Raw genomic sequence first — 22,379 nt, forward strand, 5'->3', positions numbered from 1 at the left:
GGGCTCCGAGATGCGCAAGACACATAAGTGCCTTCTTGCTGCACTACCTGCAGCATGACCCTCATATTGTCAGAATTCGAAGTAATCATGACTACTGGGTTGCCACACTCTTAGATCCCCCAAACTTTTCGATCAACCTTTTCATTTTAATAAAGACCAAAAAAATTGTCATTTTTGAAATTATAAGCATTAGCAGGTTGTTAGAAACTGAAATCAAACAGTTTTCAACTCAAAACTTTATTCTAGGTGATGTTACATTTTCACATAGGACCCCTTGTTCGAAAGGAGCTTCTGAACTCTCTCGTCCATTGAATTTGTCAGGTTTTGGATGGTTTCTGCTTCAATTGTTTTGCATGAGGACAGAATACCCTCCCAGAGCTGGTGCTTAGATGTGAACTGCCTCCCGCCATCATAGACACTCCTTTTAATGATGCTCCAAAGGTTCTGAATGGGGTAGAGGTCAGGGGAGCATGGGGGTCACACCATAAGTTTGTCCCCTTTTATGCCCATATCAGCCAGAGATGCAAATGTTTTATGTGCAGCATGAGATGGTGCATTATCATGCAGAAAAATGATCTTGCTGTGAAATACACGGTTCTTCTTCTTGAACCATGGCAGGAAGTGCTGTTTGAGAAAATCCACATACATTATGGAGTTCATCTTTAGCGCCTTCAGGGATCCTAAAGGGGCCGACAATCTCTCTCCCCATGATTCCAGCCCAAAACATTACTCCACCTCCTCCTTGTTGGCGCTGTAGCCGTGTTTGCGTGGGGTGTTCATCAACCAGCCATCCTCCACTCCATTCTTCTGGACCATCGAGCGCTGCACGGCACTCATCCGTGAACAAAACAGTTTTGAAATCAGTCTTCATGTAATGTTTGGCCCACTGGAGCCGTTTCTGCTTGTGTGAAGTGGATAGAGGAGGTCGACAGGATGGCGTATGCACAGCTGCAAACCTCTGAAGGACCCTGCATCTTGTTGTTCGGGGGACGTTGGAGGCACAAGCAGCTTCAAAAACTTGTCTGCTGCTATGACAAGGCTTTTTTGACGCTGCTCTTTCAACCTGACGTAATTGCCTGTAGGAAAGAGTCCTCAATTTGCCCTTATCAGCACGCACACGTGTGTACTGGGAATCAGCTACATACTTCTTGATTGCCAAGACACTTCATCCTGATCATCGCACAATGTTGATTGTAGTCATGCCTTGACCTAAACACTCCACAATTTGTTGCTTCTCAGCAGCCGACACATCCTTTTTCTTTCCCATTTTGGCAGAAAATGTAGGCTGCTTAATAATGTGAGAGAGCCTTCTTAAGTAGTCTTGCCTTTCATTGGACACACCTGCCAAACTAATTAGCACAGGTGTCTGCAATTGCTTACAGTGATATAAAGAGCCCTGACACACATCACCATCAATGAGTTTAACTGACAAACAAACAAATTCTTCCCTTATCACTCCTAAACACTTTTTGCATAATAATTTGGAACGCGGTGTACATGTGCTTTTCCACAAAACACCAGTGGTTCACGTAGTGAATCTTACAGTTCTAACTTGCCAACCGTGGTCTGTATGGAATTGTTCAATAAGGGGCCCAAAATTAAGATAACATAGATGGGAGAGGTCTCTATGAATAGGAATTCCTAAGTATTTGATACCCTGTGAGGGCCAGGCAAAGGGAAAGTTGGACTGGATGGAATCCTATATGGATTTAGGGAGGGAGACATCGAGGGCCTCAGACTTCGCTGCATTGATTTTAAAATTTTACCATGTAACAATGTGATCTATTTCAGCCATAACAGCAGGGATGGATATATGTGATTGAGTGATATATACTAGGACATCATCAGCAAATAGAGAGCACTTGTACTCGGTGCCTCCCACCTCAATCCACCTAATATTGGGGTTATGGCGAATTGATGAGAGCAGGTGCTCCGTCACTAGGATGTATAAGAGAGGGGACAGAGGACATCCCTGCCTTGTCCCATTGGTGATTGTGAAAGGTGATGAAAATGTTCTGACGCACCCCCTGGGCCTTGGGACACCCGGAGCCGGACCCTTTTTGGTGGATGCTGGTGGTTGTAGTCTTCGTGGCGGCGATCCGGTTCCGTGGCTCAGGGCGGTCAAACCAGTGGCGGAACTATTTATGTGGTTTTGATGTTTAAATGTCCGACTACGCCACCCGTGGATTGCGGTCAGAGTGAACCGCCGCTACAGGGCAGACCGCTAAGGCTGGTGTTGTGGGTGCAGCAGAGCGTAGCATAACTCCCCACGGGAGGAGTATAGCCTCAGGGCAGTGTATGCGGAGGATGGGGGTGATGGTGCAGGGCAGCAGCAGTAACGACACGGAGTCAGTGATGCAGTTCAGGGCCTTTACTCACAGTTCTTATTATCCAGACCACGTCTGCAGGTAACGGCTGCCCACGTCGTACTGTGCTCACCAGGTGAGGGGCTCAGACAACTCCCAGATAACTTTGGAGCGCTTCACAGGACCCCCTTTGTGTGTCTATTGTCTGGCCTTTCTTACCAACACTTCTGTCCGGCTGCCTCGGGCCTCCTCTTGGTAAACTTGGCGCCAGTTTCCCTGACCCTATGTGGTGCCTTCCTAGCGGGTGGAGCAAGGGGCTGCGCCACATAAAATGTCAGAGCCTCCGGTTTCTAGCTGAGGGTCATTTCCTGCCTCCACTAGTTCGGGGACCGGTCTCCCCCTTTGGCCTGACCCCTCCACGCAGGTGGATTCGGGCGTGCGGTGGCGACTCCCCCGTCTGCACCCCTGGGATCCCTTCATTCCTCGTTCCTGGAGCCTTCTCCGCTCCTCTTCCTTCCTTCTCCCTCTTCCAGGCCTGGGCCTCTGTTACTAGGCCCGCCTCCGGAGCAGAGCTCATGCAGAGCCCCTGCTCCCTGCCACTTCTGCTCAGACTTCTCTGCACTGAACTAAGATGGTGCCCACCTTTTATACTCCCTTCTCAATGCACCCAGGAACTGCTTCCTCCCTGCTCCTGCACTGCAGGGTTCCCCTTCCTCAGTGTTCCCTCCCCCCACTCCAGCCAGGGACAGGGACTGTCGTGCCCATCTCAGGGGCATATTGGTCGCCCTGCCCCACTGCAATGTGGTGTAATGCATGCAGGTGTCGGGTCCTGATCCACACTCCATCCTTATCTGAGAGTGAGATATCACACCTCTGGGTGAGGTGCAATACGTCTGTAGCAACCGAGCCCTCGGTGCTACAGTTCCATTTATCTTCAGCCTAGGTGACGTATTGTGATACAGGGCCGTGATTTTGGCTATAAAAGGGTCCCCTAGACCCCTACCCCAAGCTTTTTAAGAGAATCATATATGGCATGCCAGGAGACTCTATGGAATGCTTTCTCAGCATCCAACGAGAGTATCTACTTACAAATTTTTAACTGCATCTAGCCCAGGAAATACTTTGTGCCTAGTAGCAGTGTCTGCTAGTCAGCGGATTATCCCGGCTGTTAAGCAAGCTACACCACCTGTAGTTTGGACACTTAATTTTTTCAAAGGAAATGCTTCGGGACCACGGGATACTCAGTGAAGAGCATCAGGAGGCACCCCAAGGCATAGGGGCTGGGACTGGCACTAGGATGCCTTGCGGTGGACAGCCGAGCTCGATCCTTATAAAAGCTTTTTAACTGCAGCAGCTTTAGTGGACGCTACTGGAGCTGGAATTACGCGGCTGCTGGCATGAGACTTGCCCTCCAATAGATCCTTGTAAATGGATTTAAAGTGTATTCATTCAAATTAGAGGGACAATTTAAATTAAAAAGCTTAGAGCTGCCTCCACCACAGGGGGGCTCTCTCGACCCACCAGCGGACAGGCACCAGTATTGGGAGAGGGGGGCTGGCCGTCAGGGTTCACCGCGGCTCTGGCACAAACCCGGCGACACGGAGGTGGCACGGGTAGGAGCGGACTGGCCGTGTCGGCTTCTCACTTTTTGGATTTTAGAAGGGCATGACATGCCTATATCTGTGTCTCCCCCTCCTTTTACTCCTCCACCTCTTTTCTTTTCGCATGACTATATGTACTTGTCACTTTTCCATGTGTTAGTTGTGTCTTCTGAGCAGTTTGTCAGCTTTTGGACACCTTTGAAGGTGTTTTCTATGTGTTTCTATGTGTTTTTGTTTGCCTGCCATTGGTTTTAACGGTGTTCGAAGGTGTTCGACGAACAGTTCGACGAACAGTTCGGCGAACACACGGGTGTTCGACGAACCGAACCGAACTCGAACACTACGGGGGTGGCTCAACACTACTCAAGACCAGCTGGTGTTACCACCTCCAAAGAAAATGATGACCTGCCAATCACGCTGGCTGTTGCGGGTAAAGAGGTGGCAGGTCTGCGCCCCAAAACAGGTGTGACTGCTGTCCCCCCAGTCACAGAGGATGAAGAGGCCGCGGATGCACAAGATATGGCAGACGGTGGTTGGCCCGGCCGGCTAGGCCGCATTGTAGCACACTGAGCTTCCCACTGCAACTTATGCTTCATGTCCATGTGCCGGTTCATGCATGAAGTACTCAAACTATGTATTTTTTGGTCTCTACTTAGCTTTTGCTGACAAATGTTACAGATAACACGAGTTGGGTCATCTTTATCGATCTGAAAAAATGCCCAGGCTATGCAAGGCTTAGCACCCATGCGACCTGAAGAGCCACCACGACTTGTGGTGAGAGGCAGAGTTGTGTTTGAGGATGCAGTTGTTGACGTGCTTCCAGTACTACGTCTCTGTCCAGGAAGGTGCAACCTGACCTCGTCGTCACTAGCATCTTCCTCCACCTCCTCTGCAGACCTCATCTCTTGGCTGACTGTGGGTTGACAGTAAGTGGGATCTCCGACCTCATCATCATCACCCTGTGCGTTATCACACCCGTCGTCCTCAGAGCCAACCTGTTCCTGCCCTGACAAAAAACTAAAGTTGTCGCTCCAATCAGGTATTTGAGTCTTATCATCGTCTTCCTCATTGTCTCCACCAACAGGAGTTACAGTTTGGGAATGAGGGTCTACATTATGGTCAGAACCTTCTGCGTCTGGTCCTGGATCCGACTCATAAAGATTCTGGGCATCAGTGCAGATCATTTCCTCGTCTGGATTCACAGAAGCGCTGGAGTCGACCTCTGATTCCCAGGCTATAGTATGAGTAAACAGCTCTGCAGACTCAACCATCTGTTCTACCTCATACTCAGACGGGCAGCTGGAGATTTGGGAGCTGTGAGGAAGCAAGTGCGATTTGGGTGACACCTTTGAGGACTGGAGTATTTGTGATGTTGAAGTTGATGTGGAGGAGAGCCCACTTAAAGGAGCACTTGATATCCGTTGAAGCACCTGCTGTTTTTGTGCCTCATCTGGAATTTGTAGCGATTGGCGTGGCCGTAAGAAAGGGATCTTATCACATTGTCCGCTAAAAGAAGTAGACATTTTAGTTTGGCTGGAAGATGGTCTTTCTTCTGCACCTACCCCACGGACACAACCTTTTTTCCCCTTCCCAACACGCCTATTCCCCTTTCCACCAGCAGCAGGCCTTTTTCCACTTATTTTGGTGGTTAACTAATTCACAACTCTGGAGTTGTTTGCACAAAAAAACAATGGATGGTAACCGAGCAGAGCTGAGTGGCCAAATTGTGGTATTAAGCCAAAACTATTGGCTGGGTTAGATGCAGAAAAAAATTATTTTTAATTTGCAACCTGATGGAGGTCAGTATAGATGGACTAATAGACCAAGTCCCACACACTGCTAGAAGCCCAAATATTTTTTCAGAGCTAGATGCAGAAAAAAATTATTTTTAATTTGCAACCTGATGGAGGTCAGTATAGATGGACTAATAGACCAAGTCCCACACACCGCTAGAAGCCCAAATATTTTTTCAGAGCTAGATGCAGAAAAAAATTATATTCAATTTGCAACCTGCTGGAGGTCAGTATAGAAGGACTAATAGAACAAGTCCCACACACTGCTAGAAGCCCAAATATTTTTTCAGAGCTAAATGAAGAAAAAAAATATTTTTAATTTGCAACCTGATGGAGGTCAGTATAGATGGACTAATAGACCAAGTCCCACACACTGCTAGAAGCCCAAATATTTTTTCAGAGCTAGATGCAGAAAAAAATTATTTTTAATTTGCAACCTGATGGAGGTCAGTATAGATGGACTAATAGACCAAGTCCCACACACCGCTAGAAGCCCAAATATTTTTTCAGAGCTAGATGCAGAAAAAAAATATTTTTAAATTGCAACCTGATGGAGGTTAGTATAGATGGACTAATAGACCAAGTCCCACACACCGCTAGAAGCCCAAATATTTTTTCAGAGCTAGATGCAGAAATTTTTTTTATTCAATTTGCAACCTGATGGAGGTCAGTATAGATGGACTAATAGACCAAGTCCCACACACTGCTAGAAGCCCAAATATTTTTTCAGAGCTAGATGCAGAAAAAAATTATTTTTAATTTGCAACCTGATGGAGGTCAGTATAGATGGACTAATAGACCAAGTCCCACACACTGCTAGAAGCCCAAATATTTTTTCAGAGCTAGATGCAGAAAAAAATTATATTCAATTTGCAACCTGCTGGAGGTCAGTATAGAAGGACTAATAGAACAAGTCCCACACACTGCTAGAAGCCCAAATATTTTTTCAGAGCTAAATGAAGAAAAAAATTATTTTTAATTTGCAACCTGATGGAGGTCAGTATAGATGGACTAATAGACCAAGTCCCACACACTGCTAGAAGCCCAAATATTTTTTCAGAGCTAGATGCAGAAAAAAATTATTTTTAATTTGCAACCTGATGGAGGTCAGTATAGATGGACTAATAGACCAAGCCCCACACACCGCTAGAAGCCCAAATATTTTTTCAGAGCTAGATGCAGAAAAAAATTATTTTTAATTTGCAACCTGATGGAGGTCAGTATAGATGGACTAATAGACCAAGTCCCACACACCGCTAGAAGCCCAAATATTTTTTCAGAGCTAGATGCAGAAAATTTTTTTATTCAATTTGCAACCTGATGGAGGTCAGTATAGATGGACTAATAGACCAAGTCCCACACACTGCTAGAAGCCCAAATATTTTTTCAGAGCTAGATGCAGAAAAAAATTATTTTTAATTTGCAACCTGATGGAGGTCAGTATAGATGGACTAATAGACCAAGTCCCACACACCGCTAGAAGCCCAAATATTTTTTCAGAGCTAGATGCAGAAAAAAATTATATTCAATTTGCAACCTGCTGGAGGTCAGTATAGAAGGACTAATAGAACAAGTCCCACACACTGCTAGAAGCCCAAATATTTTTTCAGAGCTAAATGAAGAAAAAAATTATTTTTAATTTGCAACCTGATGGAGGTCAGTATAGATGGACTAATAGACCAAGTCCCACACACTGCTAGAAGCCCAAATATTTTTTCAGAGCTAGATGCAGAAAAAAATTATTTTTAATTTGCAACCTGATGGAGGTCAGTATAGATGGACTAATAGACCAAGTCCCACACACCGCTAGAAGCCCAAATATTTTTTCAGAGCTAGATGCAGAAAAAAATTATATTCAATTTGCAACCTGCTGGAGGTCAGTATAGAAGGACTAATAGAACAAGTCCCACACACTGCTAGAAGCCCAAATATTTTTTCAGAGCTAAATGAAGAAAAAAATTATTTTTAATTTGCAACCTGATGGAGGTCAGTATAGATGGACTAATAGACCAAGTCCCACACACTGCTAGAAGCCCAAATATTTTTTCAGAGCTAGATGCAGAAAAAAATTATATTCAGTTTGCAACCTGATGGAGGTCAGTATAGATGGACTAATAGAATGATGCTATGCCCAAAAGATTTTACTTCACTAGGTGCAGTAAAAAAATTGGTATTCTATACACAGGTGGTATATCTTGCAACACAGATAGGCTACTCCACTGACTAACACACTCTGCAATAGGCCAAAAAGGATTAGCTTTGCTAGATTCAGCCAAATGCTGTGAAAAACACTTGCACAGCACTGGCACAGACCTGCCTGGCAAAAACTGATAGGAACTGATGTAACCTAGTCCTGAAAAGGACTCCAATTACAATTAGTCTTTACTCCCACAATCTATCTATTTAAGAGCACAGACCTGCTTCATAAAAGTCGTAGGAAATGCTGTAACCTAGTCCTTAAAAGGACTGCAATCACAACTATTCCCTACTCCCAAGCTATCTGTATATTTGTGCGAAAATTGGCTTGAAATTAACAAGGTATAGCGCACACAGCAACAGCGGTGCCGTCTAACACGCAGCTGCAGCAGTGAGAAAATGGTGGCGACGGGGAAAATGGCTTGGTCTTATAGGGCAAGGACATGTGACATACACTGCCAATCACACATGCCCTTGCTTGTGTGAAAAAAAGCACTTCGCTCCGTGTGTGCGCTGCTGATAGGCTGACAGATTGCACCTCCCCACTGCAAATGCGGGAAAGAGAAAAAAAAATGGAGATCTTCATTGTTCCTGCAGAGATCCATCCCCTGCCCCTCCCCCCACCCCGCTGTACACTCAAACTGCGTATTAACATTAATTTTCATCATTACTGAGAAAAAATCCAGTTATGATTTTGGTGCACGAACAGTTATCGAACATAACCTCGAACAGCCGAATTTTTCTCAAATTGTTCGTGTTCGCCGACCGGCTCGAACACCGCCCAAAACAGCTCGAATTTGAGATTGGCGAACAGTTCGAGTAGAACAACGCTCATCTCTATCCATGATTTGTTCATCTTTAAGAACGTGAGTCTGTCTACATTATCAGTGGAGAGCCGCGTGCGCTTATCTGTCAGCACACCACCAGCAGCGCTGAACACACGTTCAGACAGAACGCTGGCTGCGGGGCATGACAAGATCTCCAAGGCGTAAGTGGCTAGCTCCGGCCATTTATCCAGATTGGAAGCCCAAAAAGAGCAAGGGTCCAGTGACACAGTCGTGGCTTCAATGTTTACTTGGAGATACTCCTGTACCATCGTCTCTAGGCGTTGACTATGTGTCAGACTTCTTGTCTCCTGTGGCCTTGCAAAGGATGGGCTAAAAAAGTGGTGAAATGATTCCGCAAAATTGATGTTACCAGCAGATACTGTGGTTCTGTTACGGTTTGAGTGCTGAACACTTGACGGTCCCACGGTTGGCAAGTTGGAACTGTGAGATTCACTACGTGCACCACTGGTATTTTGTGGAAAAGCACATGTAAGATTCTGCAACAGTCTCTGCTGATACTCCTGCATGCGTGCATCCCTTTCTATGGCAGGAATAATTTCTGCAAATTTACTTTTGTACCGGGGATCTAACAGTGTGGCAACCCAGTAGTCAGGATTATTTCTAATTCTCACAATTTGAGGGTCATGTTGCAGGTAGTGCAGCAAGAAGGCACTCATGTGTGTTGCGCATCCAGGAGCACCAAGTCCCTGTTGTGTTGGTGGCGAGGTAACAATCATGCTTCCTTCCTCTGTCCTCTCCCCCCAACCTCGCACAACAGAAATGTGATCAAGGTCTCCCTCATCTGATGAGTCTTCCATCAGTTCGTCCTCCACTTCTTCCTGGGCTCCTGCACCTTCCTCACTAGTTTGGCTGCTACCATGCGCCCTGGTAAAACCATCTCCCCCACCCTCACATGCCTGCCGCCTTGGTGCTGCCGACCGTCTGGACCTTGCAGATGTTAGCCCTTCCGCATACAACTCCTCCTCCTCTACTTCCTCCACCTCCTCTTGTGCCACCACCTGACTCCGAATTCTGTTTAACATGTGCTCCAGCATGTAAATCACCGGAATAGTCATGCTGATAATGGCATCGTCAGCACTAAACATCTTCGTCGCCATTTCAAAACTGTGCAGAAGGGTGCATAGGTCCCTGATCTGAGACCACTCCTCCAGCGTGATTTGCCCCACCTCTGAATCTCGTTGGCCCAGGCTATACGTCAGAACGTATTGCACCAGGGCTTGTCGGTGCTGCCACAGTCGCTGCAACATGTGCAGAGTTGAATTCCACCGGGTAGGCACATCGCATTTTAGCCGGTGAAGTGGCAGGCCCAACGACTTCTGTAGAGATGTAAGTCGCTGAGCTGCGGGATGCGAACGGCGGAAGTGAGCACACAGCGACCGTGCGCTCTGCAGAAGGCCATCTAGTCTGGGATAGTGGGCTAAAAATTGCTGGACAACCAGGTTCAACACGTGAGCCATACAAGGCACGTGTGTGACATTGCCCCGGCGAAGGGCTGCACCCAGGTTTGCAGCATTGTCGCACACGGCCTTCCCTGGTTTCAGGTCCAGTGGAGACAACCATTCATGAAATTGGTTCTCCAGAGCTGACCACAGCTCCTCAGCTGTGTGACTCACATTTCCCAGACATTTCAATGTAAAAACCGCCTGATGACGTTGAGCCCTACTGCCAGCATAGTAAGGAGGTGTGCAGGATCCCTTCTGCGCAGTTAGAAAGCTTGTGGCATGACCAGACAGGCTTTGGGTGCAGGTGGAAGACCGAGAGGAGGTTGAGGAGGCAGAAGCAGTGGAGGAACTTTGACATAAAGAGGATTGACGCACAACTCGTGGGGACGGCAAGACTTGGACAGCAGCCCCTTGTCCTGCTGTCACCATAGTTACCCAGTGCCCAGTCAGCGACATGTAACGCCCCTGTCCATGCCTACTCGTCCAAGTGTCTGTGGTGAAATGCACCCTGTCACACACAGAGTTTCTCAAAGAAGCGGTGATGTTGTGTGCGACATGCTGGTGGAGCGCAGGCACACCTTTCTTTGAGAAGTAGTGCCGACTGGGCATCTGGTACTGGGGCACTGCGACGGACATAAGGTCTCGAAAATCCTCTGTGTCCACCAGGCGGAAAGGCAGCATTTCTGTAGCCAAGAGCTTGCAGATGGTGAAATTCAACCTCTTAGCTTTCTCATGGCTAGGAGGAAATGGTCTTTTACTTGTCCACATCTGAGGGACCGAGGGCTGGCTATTGTGCTTAGACGGGGTTGATAAGGGTGTCCCCGGCAAACTGCCGGTCTGTGAGGAAGATGCAGGCGGACATGTTAGGTTGCCTTGATCCAAAGGTGGTGCTATTGATGTCGGACAGCGCTCAACACCAGCTGGTGTTACCACCTCCAAAGAAAATGATGACCTGCCAATCACGCTGGCTGTTGCGGGTAAAGAGGTGGCAGGTCTGCGCCCCAAAACAGGTGTGACTGCTGTCCCCCCAGTCACAGAGGATGAAGAGGCCGCGGATGCACAAGATATGGCAGATGGTGATTGGCCCGGCCAGCTAGGCCGCATTGTAGCACACTGAGCTTCCCACTGCAACTTATGCTTCATGTCCATGTGCCGGTTCATGCATGAAGTACTCAAACTATGTATTTTTTGGCCTCTACTTAGCTTTTGCTGACAAATGTTACAGATAACACGAGTTGGGTCATCTTTATCGATCTGAAAAAATGCCCAGGCTATGCAAGGCTTAGCACCCATGCGACCTGAAGAGCCACCACGACTTGTGGTGAGAGGCAGAGTTGTGTTTGAGGATGCAGTTGTTGACGTGCTTCCAGTACTACGTCTCTGTCCAGGAAGGCGCAACCTGACCTCGTCGTCACTAGCATCTTCCTCCACCTCCTCTGCTGACCTCATCTCTTGGCTGACTGTGGGTTGACAGTAAGTCGGATCTCCGACCTCATCATCATCACCCTGTGCGTTATCACACCCGTCGTCCTCAGAGCCAACCTGTTCCTGCCCTGACAAAAAACTAAAGTTGTCGCTCCAATCAGGTATGTGAGTCTTATCATCGTCTTCCTCATTGTCTCCACCAACAGGAGTTACAGTTTGGGAATGAGGGTCTACATTATGGTCAGAACCTTCTGCGTCTGGTCCTGGATCCGACTCATAAAGATTCTGGGCATCAGTGCAGATCATTTCCTCGTCTGGATTCACAGAAGCGCTGGAGTCGACCTCTGATTCCCAGTCTATAGTATGAGTAAACAGCTCTGCAGACTCAACCATCTGTTCTACCTCATACTCAGACGGGCAGCTGGAGATTTGGGAGCTGTGAGGAAGCAAGTGCGATTTGGGTGACACCTTTGAGGACTGGAGTATTTGTGATGTTGAAGTTGATGTGGAGGAGAGCCCACTTAAAGGAGCACTTGATATCCGTTGAAGCACCTGCTGTTTTTGTGCCTCATCTGGAATTTGTAGCGATTGGCGTGGCCGTAAGAAAGGGATCTTATCACATTGTCCGCTAAAAGAAGTAGACATTTTAGTTTGGCTGGAAGATGGTCTTTCTTCTGCAGATGTTACTGTTGCTTTAACACCTACCCCACGGACACAACCTTTTTTCCCCTTCTCAACACGCCTATTCCCCTTTCCACCAGCAGCAGGCCTTTTTCCACTCATTTTGGTGGTTAACTAATTCACAACTCTGGAGTTGTTTGCACAAAAAAACAATGGATGGTAACCGAGCAGAGCTGAGTGGCCAAACTGTGGTATTAGGCCAAAACTATTGGCTGGGTTAGATGCAGAAAAAAATTATTTTGAATTTGCAACCTGATGGAGGTCAGTATAGATGGACTAATACAAATAGTCCCACACACAGCTAGAAGCCCAAATATTTTTTCAGAGGTACTGTAGATGCAGAAAAAAATTATATTCAATTTGCAACCTGCTGGAGGTCAGTATAGAAGGACTAATAGAACAAGTCCCACACACTGCTAGAAGCCCAAATATTTTTTCAGAGCTAAATGAAGAAAAAAATTATTTTTAATTTGCAACCTGATGGAGGTCAGTATAGAAGGACTAATAGACCAAGTCCCACACACTGCTAGAAGCCCAAATATTTTTTCAGAGCTAGATGCAGAAAAAAATTATTTTTAATTTGCAACCTGATGGAGGTCAGTATAGATGGACTAATAAACCAAGTCCCACACACTGCTAGAAGCCCAAATATTTTTTCAGAGCTAGATGCAGAAAAAAATTATTTTTAATTTGCAACCTGATGGAGGTCAGTATAGATGGACTAATAGACCAAGTCCCACACACTGCTAGAAGCCCAAATATTTTTTCAGAGCTAGATGCAGAAAAAAATTATTTTTAATTTGCAACCTGATGGAGGTCTGTATAGATGGACTAATAGACCAAGTCCCACACACCGCTAGAAGCCCAACTATTTTTTCAGAGCTAGATGCAGAAAAAAATTATTTTTAATTTGCAACCTGATGGAGGTCAGTATAGATGGACTAATAGACCAAGTCCCACACACTGCTAGAAGCCCAAATATTTTTTCAGAGCTAGATGCAGAAAAAAAATATTTTTAATTTGCAACCTGATGGAGGTCAGTATAGATGGACTAATAGACCAAGTCCCACACACCGCTAGAAGCCCAACTATTTTTTCAGAGCTATATGCAGAAAAAAATTATATTCAATTTGCAACCTGCTGGAGGTCAGTATAGAAGGACTAATAAAACAAGTCCCACACAATGCTAGAAGCCCAAATATTTTTTCAGAGCTAAATGAAGAAAAAAATTATTTTTAATTTGCAACCTGATGGAGGTCAGTATAGATGGACTAATAGACCAAGTCCCACACACTGCTAGAAGCCCAAATATTTTTTCAGAGCTAGATGCAGAAAAATATTATTTTTAATTTGCAACCTGATGGAGGTCAGTATAGATGGACTAATAGACCAAGTCCCACACACTGCTAGAAGCCCAAATATTTTTTCAGAGCTAGATGCAGAAAAAAATTACTTTTAATTTGCAACCTGATGGAGGTCAGTATAGATGGACTAATAGACCAAGTCCCACACACTGCTAGAAGCCCAAATATTTTTTCAGAGCTAGATGCAGAAAAAAATTATTTTTAATTTGCAACCTGATGGAGGTCAGTATAGATGGACTGATAGACCAAGTCCCACACACTGCTAGAAGCCCAAATATTTTTTCAGAGCTAAATGAAGAAAAAAATTATTTTTAATTTGCAACCTGATGGAGGTCAGTATAGATGGACTAATAGACCAAGTCCCACACACCGCTAGAAGCCCAACTATTTTTTCAGAGCTAGATGCAGAAAAAAATTGTTTTTAATTTGCAACCTGATGGAGGTCAGTATAGATGGACTAATAGACCAAGTCCCACACACTGCTAGAAGCCCAAATATTTTTTCAGAGCTAGATGCAGAAAAAAATTATTTTTAATTTGCAACCTGATGGAGGTCAGTATAGATGGACTAATAGACCAAGTCCCACACACCGCTAGAAGCCCAACTATTTTTTCAGAGCTAGATGCAGAAAAAAATTATATTCAATTTGCAACCTGCTGGAGGTCAGTATAGAAGGACTAATAGAACAAGTCCCACACACTGCTAGAAGCCCAAATATTTTTTCAGAGCTAAATGAAGAAAAAAATTATTTTTAATTTGCAACCTGATGGAGGTCAGTATAGATGGACTAATAGACCAAGTCCCACACACTGCTAGAAGCCCAAATATTTTTTCAGAGCTAGATGAAGAAAAAAATTATTTTTAATTTGCAACCTGATGGAGGTCAGTATAGATGGACTAATAGACCAAGTCCCACACACTGCTAGAAGCCCAAATATTTTTTCAGAACTAGATGCAGAAAAAAATTACTTTTAATTTGCAACCTGATGGAGGTCAGTATAGATGGACTAATAGACCAAGTCCCACACACTGCTAGAAGCCCAAATATTTTTTCAGAGCTAGATGCAGAAAAAAATTATTTTTAATTTGCAACCTGATGGAGGTCAGTATAGATGGACTAATAGACCAAGTCCCACACACTGCTAGAAGCCCAAATATTTTTTCAGAGCTAAATGAAGAAAAAAATTATTTTTAATTTGCAATCTGATGGAGGTCAGTATAGATGGACTAATAGACCAAGTCCCACACACTGCTAGAAGCCCAAATATTTTTTCAGAGCTAGATGCAGAAAAAAACTATTTTTAATTTGCAACCTGATGGAGGTCAGTATAGATGGACTAATAGACCAAGTCCCACACACTGCTAGAAGCCCAAATATTTTTTCAGAGCTAGATGCAGAAAAAAAAAAAATTTTTAATTTGCAACCTGATGGAGGTCAGTATAGATTGACTAATAGACCAAGTCCCACACACTGCTAGAAGCCCAAATATTTTTTCAGAGCTAGATGCAGAAAAAAATTATTTTTAATTTGCAACCTGATGGAGGTCAGTATAGATGGACTAATAGACCAAGTCCCACACACCGCTAGAAGCCCAACTATTTTTTCAGAGCTAGATGCAGAAAAAAATTATTTTTAATTTGCAACCTGATGGAGGTCAGTATAGATGGACTAATAGACCAAGTCCCACACACTGCTAGAAGCCCAAATATTTTTTCAGAGCTAGATGCAGAAAAAAAATATTTTTAATTTGCAACCTGATGGAGGTCAGTATAGATGGACTAATAGACCAAGTCCCACACACCGCTAGAAGCCCAACTATTTTTTCAGAGCTAGATGCAGAAAAAAATTATATTCAATTTGCAACCTGCTGGAGGTCAGTATAGATGGACTAATAGAACAAGTCCCACACACTGCTAGAAGCCCAAATATTTTTTCAGAGCTAAATGAAGAAAAAAATTATTTTTAATTTGCAACCTGATGGAGGTCAGTATAGATGGACTAATAGACCAAGTCCCACACACTGCTAGAAGCCCAAATATTTTTTCAGAGCTAAATGAAGAAAAAAATTATTTTTAATTTGCAATCTGATGGAGGTCAGTATAGATGGACTAATAGACCAAGTCCCACACACTGCTAGAAGCCCAAATATTTTTTCAGAGCTAGATCCAGAAAAAAACTATTTTTAATTTGCAACCTGATGGAGGTCAGTATAGATGGATTAATAGACCAAGTCCCACACACTGCTAGAAGCCCAAATATTTTTTCAGAGCTAGATGCAGAAAAAATTTATTTTTAATTTGCAACCTGATGGAGGTCAGTATAGATTGACTAATAGACCAAGTCCCACACACTGCTAGAAGCCCAAATATTTTTTGAGAGCTAAATGAAGAAAAAAAATATTTTTAATTTGCAACCTGATGGAGGTCAGTATAGATGGACTAATAGACCAAGTCCCACACACTGCTAGAAGCCCAAATATTTTTTCAGAGCTAGATGCAGAAAAAAATTATTTTTAATTTGCAACCTGATGGAGGTCAGTATAGATGGACTAATAGACCAAGTCCCACACACTGCTAGAAGCCCAAATATTTTTTCAAAGCTAGATGCAGAAAAAAATTATTTTTAATTTGCAACCTGATGGAGGTCAGTATAGATGGACTAATAGACCAAGTCCCACACACTGCTAGAAGCCCAAATATTTTTTAAGAGCTAGATGCAGAAAAAAATTATTTTTAATTTGCAACCTGATGGAGGTCAGTATAGATGGACTAATAGACCAAGTCCCACACACCGCTAGAAGCCCAACTATTTTTTCAGAGCTAGATGCAGAAAAAAATTATTTTTAATTTGCAACCTGATGGAGGTCAGTATAGATGGACTAATAGACCAAGTCCCACACACTGCTAGAAGCCCAAATATTTTTTCAGAGCTAGATGCAGAAAAAAATTATTTTTAATTTGCAACCTGATGGAGGTCAGTATAGATGGACTAATAGACCAAGTCCCACACACCGCTAGAAGCCCAACTATTTTTTCAGAGCTAGATGCAGAAAAAAATTATATTCAATTTGCAACCTGCTGGAGGTCAGTATAGAAGGACTAATAGAACAAGTCCCACACACTGCTAGAAGCCCAAATATTTTTTCAGAGCTAAATGAAGAAAAAAATTATTTTTAATTTGCAACCTGATGGAGGTCAGTATAGATGGACTAATAGACCAAGTCCCACACACTGCTAGAAGCCCAAATATTTTTTCAGAGCTAGATGAAGAAAAAAATTATTTTTAATTTGCAACCTGATGGAGGTCAGTATACATGGACTAATAGACCAAGTCCCACACACTGCTAGAAGCCCAAATATTTTTTCAGAACTAGATGCAGAAAAAAATTACTTTTAATTTGCAACCTGATGGAGGTCAGTATAGATGGACTAATAGACCAAGTCCCACACACTGCTAGAAGCCCAAATATTTTTTCAGAGCTAGATGCAGAAAAAAATTATTTTTAATTTGCAACCTGATGGAGGTCAGTATAGATGGACTAATAGACCAAGTCCCACACACTGCTAGAAGCCCAAATATTTTTTCAGAGCTAAATGAAGAAAAAAATTATTTTTAATTTGCAATCTGATGGAGGTCAGTATAGATGGACTAATAGACCAAGTCCCACACACTGCTAGAAGCCCAAATATTTTTTTCAGAGCTAGATGCAGAAAAAAACTATTTTTAATTTGCAACCTGATGGAGGTCAGTATAGATGGACTAATAGACCAAGTCCCACACACTGCTAGAAGCCCAAATATTTTTTCAGAGCTAGATGCAGAAAAAAATTATTTTTAATTTGCAACCTGATGGAGGTCAGTATAGATTGACTAATAGACCAAGTCCCACACACTGCTAGAAGCCCAAATATTTTTTCAGAGCTAGATGCAGAAAAAAATTATTTTTAATTTGCAACCTGATGGAGGTCAGTATAGATGGACTAATAGACCAAGTCCCACACACCGCTAGAAGCCCAACTATTTTTTCAGAGCTAGATGCAGAAAAAAATTATTTTTAATTTGCAACCTGATGGAGGTCAGTATAGATGGACTAATAGACCAAGTCCCACACACTGCTAGAAGCCCAAATATTTTTTCAGAGCTAGATGCAGAAAAAAAATATTTTTAATTTGCAACCTGATGGAGGTCAGTATAGATGGACTAATAGACCAAGTCCCACACACCGCTAGAAGCCCAACTATTTTTTCAGAGCTAGATGCAGAAAGAAATTATATTCAATTTGCAACCTGCTGGAGGTCAGTATAGAAGGACTAATAGAACAAGTCCCACACACTGCTAGAAGCCCAAATATTTTTTCAGAGCTAAATGAAGAAAAAAATTATTTTTAATTTGCAACCTGATGGAGGTCAGTATCGATGGACTAATAGACCAAGTCCCACACACTGCTAGAAGCCCAAATATTTTTTCAGAGCTAGATGCAGAAAAAATTTATTTTTAATTTGCAACCTGATGGAGGTAAGTATAGATGGACTAATAGACCAAGTCCCACACACTGCTAGAATCCCAACTATTTTTTCAGAGCTAGATGCAGAAAAAAATTATATTCAGTTTGCAACCTGATGGAGGTCAGTATAGATGGACTAATAGAATGATGCTATGCCCAAAAGATTTTACTTCACTAGGTGCATTAAAAAAATTGGTATTCTATACACAGGTGTTATATCTTGCAACACAGATAGGCTACTCCACTGACTAACACACTCAGCAATAGGCCAGAAAGGATTAGCTTTGCTAGATTCAGCCAAATGCTGTGAAAAAAACTTGCACAGCACTGGCACAGACCTGCCTGGCAAAAACTGATAGGAACTCATGTAACCTAGTCCTGAAAAGGACTCCAATTACAATTAGTCTTTACTCCCACAACCTATCTATTTAAGAGCACAGATCTCCCTGATAAAAGTCGTAGGAAATGCTGTAACCTAGTCCTTAAAAGGACTGCAATCACAACTATTCCCTACTCCCAAGCTATCTGTATATTTGTGCGAAAATTGGCTTGAAATTAACAACTTATAGCGCACACAGCAACAGCGGTGCCGTCTAACACGCAGCTGCAGCAGTGAGAAAATGGTGGCGACGGGGAAAATGGCTTGGTCTTATAGGGCAAGGACATGTGACATACACTGCCAATGACACATGCCCTTGCTTGTGTGAAAAAAAGCACTTCGCTCCGTGTGTGCGCTGCTGATAGGCTGACAGATTGCACCTCCCCACTGCAAATGCGGGAAAGAGCAAAAAAAATGGAGATCTTCATTGTTCCTGCAGAGATCCATCCCCTGCCCCTCCCCCCACCCCGCTGTACACTCAAACTGCGTATTAACATTAATTTTCATCATTACTGAGAAAAAATCCAGTTATGATTTTGGTGCACGAACAGTTATCGAACATAACCTCGAACAGCCGAATTTTTATCAAATTGTTCGTGTTCGCCGAACGGCTCGAACACCGCCCAAAACAGCTCGAATTTGAGATTGGCGAACAGTTCGAGTAGAACAACGCTCATCTCTAATACTGACATCAAAGTTTCACCACATTTTGGGACAAATGTTTTCACTTTCAACATTAACAATCAGTAGAATATTTTCTCTAAATTTGCATCTCCTTTCTTCACTCCAATTGTTTCCACCTAAGAAAAAATAAAGCTTGATGCAACATTATGCTTACAAATTGTGTTTTATGCTCAATCATCACCTGTCCTACAGAGACACAGTCAGAATTACCCTGGCAAATTGAGTAAATTTGAAAATGTAAAAAAAATGCAGATTTTTTTTTTTTTCCATTCATTCACAAAGAATTAATGTAAGTTCTTAAATGTGTACGCAAAATAGTGGGACTTTCAAATATAGATAATCTTGCAAAAACAAGTCAAAGTAAAAATAAATACATCCAGTTGTGACATCTACAGTGTGTTGAACGTTCCTGAATCTAAATGTGTCCAGTCGAAATAGGTCAGTTGGGAGAGCGTTAGACTGAAGATCTAAAGTTCCCGGGTTTCGGCAAAAGTTTTTTTCTTCACCCATTAAATTTTAAGCAGAAAATAAACAAAGCATATGGACTGACTTTTTACAGAAAATGTGAAAGTCCTAATCATTATAACTATCTACAGGAAATAAAATGATAGAAACTTGAGAACTGAACACTTTTAACTTTTGAGGAAAATAATATTTTTTGTAATTTTTCCTTCATTCTGGACGTCATCACTTTGTTTTATTTTAGTTTGACTTAGCTGTATGAGGATTTAAAGGAAACCTGATAGCTAATACGGGCAGCATGTATCAGACACTAGCTGAATGATTTCAGCCATTTATGCTTGACTATGAATTGCTGTGGCATTACTGAGACAAATATGCTTCAAAAATATGCCAGCAACAAAGCTGTTTGGGGAAAAAGCCAGGAAGGCAAAAAACACAAGCCCCAACTCAGGACCGTTATCTTTCATTCTAAAAATAGGGGATGCCACGTTAATGGTAAGACAATGAATCCACATATTTGGCATTTCTCTAGCGAGGAGAGCCCACTTAAAATGTATGGGGTGCTAGTCTATATAAGCGCAAGCTGGGCAATAAACTGGCTTATTTGCAATTCTGCATGTTGCAGAGTGAAAACACCTGCTGGACAAAATTAGTAATTGCCGGTGTTGATGAATTCATTGTGAGGAGTAATTTATAAAATGGGATCACTTTGGAGGGGTTTCTGCTGTTTTGGTACTTTTGGAACTCCGCAAATGTCACCCTCAAAATATTCTTGCAAAATCTGCATTCCCAAAACCCAAATAGCGCTCTTACTTTCAAAGCCCTGCTGTGTGACCAAACAAGTAGTTTCTGAAGGCATATGTGGCATCATCGCATTTCAAAGAAATTGTGCAACTCTAGATATTTTCACAAGAAAAACTAAATATATATTGACCTAAATTTACCATTAATATAAAGTACAATGTGTTACAAAATAACACTATCAGAATCATAGGGATATGATAAGCATTTCAGTGTTATTGCCACATAAAGTGATACATGTCAGATTTAAAAAACGGTGCTTGGTCATGAAGCTCAAAATTGGCTGTAACTAATAGCTTACAAATCAATATTAAAATAAATGAAATCATGGTATATTTCCTTTCATCACAAGTAATGCTCATCTTTCTACTGCTTAGCTTAGAAAGAGTTAAGTTACAAAAGGCAGAAGAAGTCAGGATGGCCAAGAGGTCTAAGGCGATGCATTCAGCTCATTGTCTCTTATTGAGGTGTGGGTTTGAATCCCACTTCTGACATTAACATTTTCTTTCAAGAAATTGTACAGCTTCACTCCTGTTACTGATCAGTTGGGGTTCCACTCTATGGTTGGCAATCTCAAATCAAAAACTAAAAGTGATGGGGCTTAGCAAAACCAATTCTCAACACTGGCACTTTGGCAGTATTCCTGGGGGTCCTTGAGGCAAATCTTAAATGTCCTGAATTTGTGCTTTCACAAAAGACTTCTGGGAACATCAAATAGTTTCTTTGTGCATATGTTAATTGTTGCTTTGGCATCGGAAAAATACTGTGGATAGGAAAATGGGAGGGAATATTTCATCTCTATGTGTTCTCTGTCCTTATTAGGGCAGAAAGTGAACCTCTAACGTGCTGTCGTGGAAGATTCCTAGAAACCGAATTACCAGTAAGTCTCATTTCAGATTTTTTTACCTCAGGCATCAATAGACTATAAATATACTTAATAAACAAAAGCTAAAAGAGCAGGTGAACATAGTTTAACAAGTCTGAAATGCGCATGTGATACTGACATCAAAGTTTCACCACATTTTGGGACAAATGTTTTCACTTTCAACATTAACAATCAGTAGAATATTTTCTCTAAATTTGCATCTCCTTTCTTCACTCCAATTGTTTGCACCTAAGAAAAAAATAAAGCTTGATGCAACATTATGCTTACAAATTGTGTTTTATGCTCAATCATCACCTGTCCTACAAAGACACAGTCAGAATTACCCTGGCGAATTGAGTAAATTTGAAAATGTAAAAAAAATGCAGAATTGCTATTTTTTTCTATTAATTCACAAAGAATTAATGTAAGTTCTTAAATATGTACGCAAAATAGTGGGACTTTCAAATATAGATAATCTTGCAAAAACAAGTCAAAGTAAAAATAAATACATCCAGTTGTGACATCTACAGTGTGTTGAACATTACTGAATCTAAATGTGTCCTGCCGAAATAACTCAGTTGGGGGAGTGTTAGACTGAAGATCTAAAGGTCCCTGGTTCAATCTCGGATTTTGGCAAAAGTTTTTTTATTCACCCATTAAATTTTAAGCAGAAAATAAACAAAGCATATGGACTGACTGTTTACAGAGAATGTAAAAGTCCTAATCATTATAACTATCTACAGGAAATAAAATGATAGAAACTTGAGAACTGAACACTTTTAACTTTTGAGGAAAATAATATTTTTTGTAATTTTTCCTTCATTCTGGACGTCATCACTTTGTTTTATTTTAGTTTGACTTAGCTGTATGAGGATTTAAAGGAAACCTGATAGCTAATACGGGCAGCATGTATCAGACACTAGCTGAATGATTTCAGCCATTTATGTTTGACTATGAATTGCTGTGTCATTACTGAGACAAATATGCTTCAAAAATATGCCAGCAACAAAGCTGTTTGGGGAAGAAGC

At 42.5% G+C, this 22,379-nt stretch overlaps 1 non-coding gene across 1 annotated transcript; it reads left to right on the forward strand.

Annotated features, from left to right (window-relative positions):
* Nucleotides 1–21,914: 21,914 nt before the first annotated feature.
* On the forward strand, nucleotides 21,915–21,987 carry TRNAF-GAA (transfer RNA phenylalanine (anticodon GAA)). The gene has a single exon. It is a non-coding gene; the product is annotated as a tRNA-Phe (tRNA).
* Nucleotides 21,988–22,379: the final 392 nt, after the last annotated feature.

Source organism: Phyllobates terribilis, unplaced genomic scaffold, assembly GCF_046119375.1.
Source record: "Phyllobates terribilis strain yellow unplaced genomic scaffold, ASM4611937v1 Scaffold_65__1_contigs__length_7625178, whole genome shotgun sequence".
NCBI lineage: Eukaryota > Metazoa > Chordata > Amphibia > Anura > Dendrobatidae > Phyllobates > Phyllobates terribilis.